The following is a 10568-nucleotide window of genomic DNA, read 5'->3' as shown; positions in this document are numbered from 1 at the left end:
TATACCCTGTGCTCTTTATTGTCACACACAAGCAATTTTGGCAAAATTCTGGGACAATTTGGATAAATAAATCTGAGCAAGTGTGCAGCTTTTGACAGAAAGAGGGTTAGTCCTCAAGCATTTTTGAAGGATACAGTTCACACTAAGATATTATTGTTATATTTTCATTTTAAATGTCAGCTCTTTCTGTAAATTTCTGCTTCTACATCCCTAGAACTACAAAGTCTATGTATTTTCTGCTTAAGAGATCAGCGAGAAAGCATAAACATAGTTAAACCATATTTAACTTTTTTTCTCTTTTCAAGAGAAAAAAAGGAATCTCTTTTTGTTAATCCATACCCAGGTCCAGAGACACTGTATGAAAAGTCCAATAACATGTCTGAACTTCTTGATCAGAAGACACATATAGTACTCCACAGTGATACTGTTTCTCTTGTATATCCCTAACTAGAAGGATACCTTCTGCTGCATTTATCTCCCTTTTTCTTTCTAATGACTTCTCCATAGCTCCTTAAGAGACAATAGAAAAAAAGAAGAGACTTTTGTTGCTTGTTTTGTACTGACAGACAACAACGTAGCTTCAACAGTAAAAGAAAAAGAAAACCCAGCCTTTGTCTATAGCCTGAGCTATGTCCCTACCACTTGACAATTCATAGAATGAGGATACCAGAAAAAACATTATAGAGATCTAGCAAGAGTATCCATACAGAACAGATAGACAATTACAAATAGATTTACCCTTCGTTCTTCTGATCTCACTCTCCTGTATTTTAATTACACATTTAATGTCTTCAGGAAGAGCACTACAGTATGTTATCACCCAGTTCACAAGAGTACATACCAGCAACCGGTAGGACTGCTCTTCAGTGAAAGAACTAAGTAGTGCTGTATCAACCCAATATGATGAAATAGCCTTAAAATAAAAAAAAAAAAGGAAAAGGAAAGCCAGTGACAGTTCTTTTTCTTTTTTCTTCCCACCCTGCCCCCCATGAATAATTTGAAGATATCTGGAAAGCTGACAAAGAAATTACAAATTTTAAACATTTTAAGCAGGTGCTATGACAGAGAGTACTGATAGAGCTGTGTCAGAATTATTAATATTTTCCCTCATTCCTGTCACAATGTATATTTTCCCTTTTTTTTTTTCCAGAAAGACTGAAAAGTTGGCCTAGATTATAACAAATCTTAAAAAAGTACTGACTTTTAAAAAAAGAAAACTACCTCATACTTTAATAAACCCCCTACTTTTTGACTGAACCCTGATATGGTCACAATTTCAATGACAGCGTTACCAGATAATATTGCTACATGATGATCTCTGTAAAGATTAAGAATGAAGCAACTGAAAGCTGGATTATTTTTCAGTAATGTGATAACAGAGGTATTTTAGAGTCTGAGAGAACAATAAACCCTGGATACTAAGTGAAGACCGTTTGGCGAACTTTCATTTGGAAAGATTCAGTGTCTGCACAGAGTTGGCTCTGAAGGCTGAAAGGATAACCAGAAAGATTTAGCTCCTGATTCAGCGGGGCATTTAAGGTCTTGAATAGTCCCATTGAAATCAATGAGATTACTCACTCACTTGAAGTTAACCACATACTTGAGTATCTTTCTGAAATGAATGTCTACACTTGCAGAACTGTTGTAGAGAACTGGTTTGCCAGAGGCTGCCTACAAATCAGCTTTGTAATGTTTGTTTGGAGAGTCTGCCAGAACTTTCCCATGAAAAGGTACATTTTTCCACTCTACTGAACTGTCAGAATAGCTAGAGGCAAGTAGGTAAAACAGATAAAATAGTCCTTTGCCTTGTTCTTTAAGAAGATTATACAGGGGCATAGAGTAAGCTCGTTGCACTTTGCCTAGTGTGTCAAGAAAGCCAATTGTTTTCCAGACCAGTTTTCTCATATTTGTATCTTAATGAGTGAGCTTATTACTGGAGCAAATCCTCCTCCTGGGAAGCACTCCTAAAATAAAGTGCTGATTGATTTGCAAGATTTGCAAAATGTTATTCATACTTCATTGTTTTTCAAAAAGGCAAAAATATACCAACAGAATTGTTCCAGAAGCTTGAAAGGAAGCCCCCTATCACTAAAGGGGAAGATGGTACTATTATTCTTATATAAATTCAATTTGTACAATGAAAGGGAAAAACTAATATACACACTTTACCATTATGAAAACTAGATGAGTAGATAATTTAAAATAATTCTAAACAATGTAACAATGTAAACAATAACTGCTGAAGATTAATAAACAATGAACCTGTACACAGAACAAAAATCCACTTAATTTCCAAAATGAGGTTAGGTGTCCAAGAAATTACTCTGACTTCGTAATCTGAAAAAAAAGGAAAGAATTGTATACATAAAGCATAAAATATGTAGAAAACATGAAGATATATACAGTATATAATTTGTTTTCCTTACAGGCTGGAAGTCAGAAGCCATGTTAAAAAATGAGATACCTACAGCAGAGAACAGTATTTTGTCAATATGAAAAGGCAGTCCTTGATAAAGTTATGTGATTCCAGGTACTCTGGGCTTTATTCCAAATTGTACATTGAACTTCCCTCACTATCAAGGAAAAGTGACAAACCTTTGTACCTTATTGCTCCACATCAAAAACATAGGTAGTTCTTACTCTTATTCTTCTTTTTAATTTATTTTTAATTTATTCATGGAAAAAGCTAGACTTTCTTACCTGCTATTTTGATATTTTGACACAATATAGCCCCGTTTTGCAGGCAAGCTGATGAAACATGAGCAGAATATAGACTAATCACTGAATTAAAGAATTATAAAGCCTTTAAACTTTGTCCTTCTTCACCACCTTTTGGCTAATAAAGTTCTGTTTACTGTACTGGTTAACACAAATCAGTAGCTGGCAAAGCCTGTAGTGCAGTTTTGAGAGGCGAAGGTGGGTTGAATAGTGACCAGCTTTTCCTCTGCCAGGATTCCTTACCTGAGTGTTAAGTTTTCTTCCAGGTTCTTCCCAAGGTGAAAAAGGAAAGTGGCTTGGGATGAGAGGCAGGAGAGGCAAGCAAGCTGTAGCATTTTAAAGAGTTCATAAAATTATCACCTATAGTGTAGAAACAGCCAGTGAAAAGGAATGATGCCTCGTGATTGCCTTACAAGTGTACATATCCACGAGATCTGCAACGGTGGAAAGGAGACAGATGGGACAAATGAGATGCAATTGTTTTTCCTGTCTTTTATGACTAATCCTGCTTTGTACTTTTGGTTCTGAGCCACTGTCTGGAACCTCCATGACAACAGTATCTTTTGACATTGGCAGTGTCCTTTCTCCCCTCCCTCTCCAGCTCCAAGTCTTTCTCACTAAACAGTTCTCTTCAATATCAGACATATGCTAACTTCTAAGTTTTGCATCAAATAACCTGACACTGATGGAAATGTGTGTTCCTTTTCCAGGCCTGGTTATGAGAAAACCCAGCAAAACATGCTGTGGGTTTATATCTGAGAACATGGCTTTTGTCCAATAACATGTCAAGTTTGTCAAAATTGTCTGACTGAAGCCCTTTATTCTCACACAGTGGTGAAACGATTTGCCTGAAGGGGAAACAGAGCATTAATAAATTGAATGAATTGTACATTGTTCATGACAGACTCTAATGGTACAGTCTTCTGTGTACTGTAAATTCCAGATACCACCTCAGGTCCTGCTGATTAATATTCATCAGTATAAAAGCATAAGAATCAACCTGGGATTGGTAGCACAAATCAGCCATTCTGAGGATGCCTCACTGAAAGCATTTCCCAGGCTAGATGATGTGCCACCTAGTCTTAAAACATGGCAATATATCATGTTTACACTGTTAATGGTTCATAAGTCTGATGACATGGCAAAACTGGCAATTCAGGCTTTAAATGCTCATGTCATAATGTCAAGATTAACACCCACTTAGAAATGTGGAGTAAACCAGACTTGTCCCTTTTATTGTCCTAATTGCCATAGTAAAGGATCTGAACACATGGATATTGCCTTGTTAAGTTCTATACAATTTTTTAACTCTTTGAGAAAAAACAGAGTAAATTTTTCTTTCTAAGTGATTCTTACATCTTTATGAAATACCGAGAACTTGAAAGTCTTGCTAGATGTTTTTTGGTCCGAATGAAAAATGTAAGGTGAAAAAACCACTCTATATTTTACTGTATCATAGATTTATTATAACACAGAAAAGAGAAATAAAAAAATCAAAGGTTTCACATTGTGCAGAAATGTAAGGAAACATTGGTACAGGGTTGACTTCCTCAGTACACTGCTCTAAGCTGATTTTCTACTGTGGAAATTGAAATGTATACTAAAATGTTTCATGCATGCTTATTTAAAGGTAGAGAAATGCCAGCATTTTAGGAGAAAGTCCAACTCCAGGCATGGTGTTACAGGTAACCATTGTTCAGGGAATGTCTTAGTGGTTTTAACAGCCAAGTACTTGAAAGTAAAGACAGAAAAAGGGATGGTGTTTGATTTCCTAAACCAGAAATTGGTGCAAATGTAAGTTTTTTACCTTCCACTCAGTAATGGGGGAAAAAAACCAACAACAAAACAACCAAGCAAAATCCAACAAAAAACCAAAAGCCCACAGCCACCAAGCATTTACCCACAAGGAAGTCTTCACAAATACTGTCAAAGTCCACTACAAACAGAGGTGTTTTTAAGATTCACTTCTGGAAATCAATCAGATTATATTCGTTTTCCAGGACAATTGCAAGTGTACACTTCAGATGGGTCAGTAGCATATTCTGTTTATTCAAATACTGTCTCTATACTCACTCACTTCCTCATCTGTGTGTTCCAGATCACCAAGAAACTAAGCTCCCTGGAGAGGTTGTTCTCTCCCAAATGAAAAGAAAAAAAAATTAGTCTTCAGCAATTCCAAGGGAATATTCTGAATTTTAATTCATTTCAGAGCAAAAAGTATCATGATAATATTTTCATAATATTTTGATGGTATCTTTCTCTTTTACTTATGCTTTGGCATAAAAAGTCATCAATAAATCACAGTCTTCCTCTGTTACAAACTGAAATTCATTGTTCAGCCTTCTTGAGTGGCTGGAGTAACTGAAGCTACAGTATGACAAGTGGGATGATAAGACTGCAAGCTTAGGCTTACATTAGTTTTTTAAAATAACCCATAATTATTATCTGAAAGCCTTTCTCAACTCTACCTTTCCTGATGGTGATGTTCTGAAGAGCAACATGTTCTATGCAAAGATTAAACAAATTGGTAGCTTCCCATACAGCCTTGTGACTCACTCTGCAAATGTCTCTGCTGATATCAGCATGTTGAATACCAGAAAGAAAGCGACCCAGCAATGACTCTGAGTAGCTTCATGGACTGAAGCAAATATTTACATTAATTCAGACAACGGGGAGGTGGGGTGGCAAAATGAAAGCCATATTTGTCCTAAGAATTATGACACTGTTCCAAACACAGCTTCTCTGTGCAAAAGCGAGGAGCATTTTAATTACCCTTCTCCTCTCCCCTCATCAAAATATTTTTAGGATTACTTGACTGTGCTAACAGTGTGATAGCCAGTTGTCAGGAACAAAGGGCACTGTATTCTTGAGAGAAAGAGGTGGTCTTCTGAGCAATCAAAATTCTCAGAGATGCACAAAAGAATAGGTTGTCCCTAATTTGATAATTTGTGATATCAACTGGGAAGTTAATAACTGTGCCTAAATAATTGGATTGCAAAATATGTAAATATTGGCATAGTCCTCTTACATTCACAGGAAAAAGCTGCCTTTTAGAAAAAGGTGGCTTTTAAAAAATCAATAGGAGAAAAATAAGCATGAATTACTATTAAAAATGGTTTTATATTCGTGTACTTCTTTAATAAAACTGTAGCACTTTTTCTTCAAACATTTGAACAGTTCCCTGGAAATTAGCATGTCTTAAAGTTAGAACAAGTAGTCTGGGAAGACTACCAAATGCTGGGTTGATAATCTTTTTTTCCCTTGGTTTAGCAAACACTTCTAGGTAGAGTTCAGTAAACTGAAAATGCAGAGGAAGCATTCAGATTTGTTTTCTATATACAAAACATTTTGGCTGCCTCCTTCAGCAGGTCAGATTTGTCCTTAACATATTGAGATCCCTTATCCTTTTGATGCACACACAGGACTGGATGCATTGATAACTACTCTGTTATTGTCTCTCTTCCTTCCTTTCCTAGAGAAATGTCTTTGGTTTGCCTTTTTTTTTTTTTTGGGTGGTTTGTTTTGTTTTTCTCTAAAAAGGCAGCACAATCACTTCATTATAAATACAACTTTATGCTGTATTGCTTAATACTGATTTTCCAGATAAGCCATACGCTATTGTTTAGACATTCATCTGGTAAGATGATGGGAACACTTCTGACAGCAAAACTTGAACAAAGAATTAACCAAGTAATTTTATATGAATAATCTCACATACAACATTTATTGTTCTCTTTCTGTAGTGTTGGTTCTTGGAAATTAACTTGGAATGCAAAAAAATAATATTTAAGAGTCAAAAAAGAGTTTTTCTTTCTTCATATGGTCAATAATAAATAGTTTACAACTAAAATTTCTAAAGCTTAAAACCTATTTTTAATTCAGTATTCCAGTGCATTCTCTTACTGCTCTTACAACTTTAAATAGTTCTGACAAAACCTCACATAATACCATCTGTAAAAAGTAAACTACTTTTTGGGTTTTAGTCATATAATACAGATTGAAGACAAATGCTGTCTCTAACAACATTAAAGAGAAACACAGTATACTATAAGACAGACCTAACACAAAATATGTTTATTTTATTGTGTACTTTGTCCTTTGAGTTCATAATTCATAAACCAAAATTTACTGTTTTCTTACATTAAAGTTTTCCTTCACAAAATCAAAGCAGTATCCTTTCTAAACTAAAAAGGTTTCAGTTTCTAGAAGATGAACAATGCTGTCATTATGCAAAAGGGTTTTAAAGGACTATAATGTTATAGCTGTCAGCTATAAAATTTTCAACCCAGCAATGCTGATAAGTTTGCACTGAGGATAAGTGTTCCCAGATAAAAGCATGATTTCATACCTTTGGGCTCAATCTGCTGTTTTCTCTCTATATGAATATCAGAAAAAATGGGGGGGAAAAATTAAAAAATTGCTCAGGAATACCCAAACAGTTTTTGCAGCTTATTTAAAAAAAAAAAAAAGAAAAAAAAAAAAAGAAAAAACCCAAAAAACCCCAACAAAACAACAACCCATCCCTCAACTCAAAATTCTGTCATTAGTATTTATTATTATATATTTGTTTCTTGTAGTTCCCTAATTGTAACTAAAAGACACATCTTTTCAAATATCCTATTTTTGAGACTGAGCCAAGGAAACCAAGCAAGATAGTAGGGAAATGTCAGCCCTGAAGACCAAACTAGTGGTATGCCATAGCATAGAAAATTTCATGGGGGAAAAAATAAATTGTTTTATTTTTACTCTAGACATACTTAGTAGGGAAATTTAATCTTTGGCCAACGGGAGGGTCAAGTGCTGGCAGCATTAATCTCTTTTTAAGTTATGTAAGGGAAAAGCTTCTGTTTGTTTCAAGGCAGGATGCTCTTATACTGTTTCTATAGTCAATTCATAGGTATTCTGAGAAAGACAAACTTTCTGAAAGAGAGTACATCTAAAGCAAAACAAAGCCTCCTTTGCTGTACAGTGATTGATATTTCTGCTGGTCTCATGTTTACTGGGTATATGTTAATTCTTTATATCAAAGACACATCTTTTAGACTTGGTTCAGAAGTGTTGGCAAGATGAAAAATACTAGCACAGGCTTTTTCGACAGCTTAGTAACTGCTTAAGATTACTGAACAAAACCCCCACAGTTTCTCAGTCATTTATATAGGGTTATATGAGATGCAGCTACATGACGTAACCAGACATAACTTCAGACTGCACTTCACCCACCTTGACTAACTAGTTCTCTTTTTCAAAGGGAAATGCAGAGAAAGATTTTTGAAACTTCAAATGACAGTTCTACAGTACTTCCAGCATTTTACCACTCCCTTCAAAAGTTAGGCCTCATTTTAAGTTACACCAGATTTCTGGTTTTTTTAGTCATCTTGTTTCTATTCATAGAATAATGGTAGTTCCTCTTCCAAACACAGAGATGCTGCTCTGTCTTTGGTCTCCTAGTGCAGTGTTTCAGGCCCACTGATGGAAGAGCTTCTGCTTGGTTCTTCACACTTTCACAGCATTTGTGGAAACATAGTCGTGCAATCTTGAGATCAATAGTAGACCTGGCAGCTGGCAGAGAGACTTCAAAGAATTTTAATTTCTCTTTTGAAAGTGCCTCGAAACTTCATAACTAGACTGTCTTGGCAGAATCTTTAAAGAACTGCAGTTTTCAGATGTGAAAATATAAGTTTCCCTCCCCCCGCCCTCACTTCAGTAGTTTGCTTGTGAACCAGAGCATATTAACTTACTAGCTGGTTCCTATTATTAACAGGAAAGACTCATTCTAAAACAGAAAGCATACTCTATTTACCTTATTTTTGACTGTGCCTTATTGCCTCTGAATCACACGGGTACCATAGTGGAATGTCTTTCAAAGACAAAACTTGAGTGGTATGGAAATAAGAATGGACTGGTTGCTCATCACCTGTGATTTTACAAAGTTTCTTGAAATGGTTTGTCATGCATGAAAGCAAGTTGAGTGTCACAAGAGCCAAGGTGGTAGAAAGTGACACAGAATAATGAATTATGTTTGCTATTTTTACACTTTTTTTAATACTGTTGCTTTTATCCATTTGAAACAAACACAGCTTTGTGTCTGAGTTTCTCTAAATCAGATAAAAAATTATAAAGAAGTCTATGTTAGAAGAGGGCATCCAGATCGCTTTTTACCACAAAAAGATTCTGCAAAACCAAGGTCAACCAGATAAAGAGGAAGTTAGAAGAAATATGCAAACTTTAAAACCAAAGTTGAAGACTCAGTGTGAATACTTTTTTAATGAGCATTGAACATTTTCCATTGCCTAAACAGTCAAGTAGTAGTTCAGGTGTAAGCTATTTGACTAATTTTAAGAGATGATCAAATTTCATGATCTGTCTTAAGTGACAAGTCAGAGTAAATTACTGACTATGAAATCCTGTTATTGAAATTAAGGAATTTAAGTTAAACCTAAATCTCTGAAGTGTTCATGTTCTTGGATATCAGAAACAAACACCTGAAAATTCTTGTTTACTTCTAACAGTCTGCTGACACCTCTGTTTTGGTATTTGTACTCTTTCTCCACTTCCAGTCGAGACGTGGAGGAATAAAAGCTTCTAATCACATACAGCTTTTATGTCACCACTTCTAGTAGCGGGTTTTTTCCCCCCCACCTTTGATTCCCATTTAAATGGACTTCTAAGTCATAATGTGATAAATCTATCACTGATGTAATTACTCTTTATCCAGTATTCCAGCTGTGAAAGAGTGAATGACAGCTATAGACTATTTTCCTCGAAATAATTTCGGCGTAACTTGAGGGGATATTTGAGAATGTACGTTAAGAATAATCTTTAATTTTTTACACATTAGAAAAATTTTATGTGTGTCTTGGCCTACTGCCCAAAATCTCAGTTGAGGAAGAAAAGACTCTACATATTGCACATTCATTAGATTCAGAGGGAGTATACATCCTGATATTTAACTTCCATGACAAGCGATAAAGGTAGAAAAAGCTTTCAAGATAGCCATACTTTTATATCAGGTATTCAGTTCTGTTCCTTAGATTAAAATAATTTAAAGTAGTAAAACCTATTTTGAATTCAAATTTGAAGTTCTATTTAATGTTACACTGAGAAATAATTTTTCCCAACGTTTTTAATTCAAACTTTTTTTTTTTTAAACTACATCCAGCAGTCATAAACTTGGGAAGGAATTAAAAAAAAAAAGTTAAGTCAGCACAGCATTGCTATTTGAGGGTTTGCCTCCATTTTTCTTCAAGCTATCTGAAATACCCAGGTTGATCTCAGAAGCAGAACTGAGAAGGCTCATTCTTGAAAACCACACATTTCTTTAATATTTGAAGAAATCATGATGTTCAAAGCAAAACATACATGTCTTGGTTTTTAATTTTGAGGGACACAAATCTTCTGTATTAAGAAGTAATGGAGCTAGCCCACAAAGCACAAATTACCACTTTCAATTTCTTGATTTTCTACCTGTTCTTCACATTTAATGTTGCTCAAGACTGGACAAGACAGATCCATGGAAACATGGCTTGGAAGAGCAGAACCTTATCGGATTATTACTTTATCTCAGAATGAACTAAATTAACATACATCTGCTGCTGCATGTGCTAGTTTATCCCTTCAGAAAGTGTAAAAAAGTTCTTAAGTGGGACACTGCCTTTTACTTATCAAATATTACTTTCTTTGGTGAGGGAATTTCATGTTTACTAGCAGTAAGAATACTGCCAGACATGGCAAAACAGAACACTGTACACTATCTGTACACTGGAAATACACATTCATTATGTGTTTAAGTGTCTAGTTCAATTCTATTTCTTTTATTCTAATTTTTTCTTACTGTAGAAGGATAAAACCTT

General features: G+C 35.1%; 1 long non-coding RNA gene across 1 annotated transcript; it reads right to left on the bottom strand.

Annotated features, from left to right (window-relative positions):
* Nucleotides 1–7223: 7223 nt before the first annotated feature.
* On the bottom strand, nt 7224–10323 carry LOC113943440. The gene is made up of 3 exons (XR_003526324.1): nt 10183–10323; nt 8519–8632; nt 7224–8277 (listed from the first exon to the last, which is right to left on the bottom strand). It is a non-coding gene; the product is annotated as an uncharacterized LOC113943440 (long non-coding RNA).
* Between the last annotated feature and the right edge of the window lie 245 nt (nt 10324–10568).

This window comes from Corapipo altera, unplaced genomic scaffold (genome assembly GCF_003945725.1).
Source record: "Corapipo altera isolate COAL_440 unplaced genomic scaffold, ASM394572v1 61411, whole genome shotgun sequence".
In the NCBI taxonomy this organism is placed as follows: Eukaryota; Metazoa; Chordata; class Aves; order Passeriformes; family Pipridae; genus Corapipo; species Corapipo altera.
Note: the sequence above shows the minus strand (reverse complement) of the source record. Positions and strands in the feature narration are given on the sequence as shown.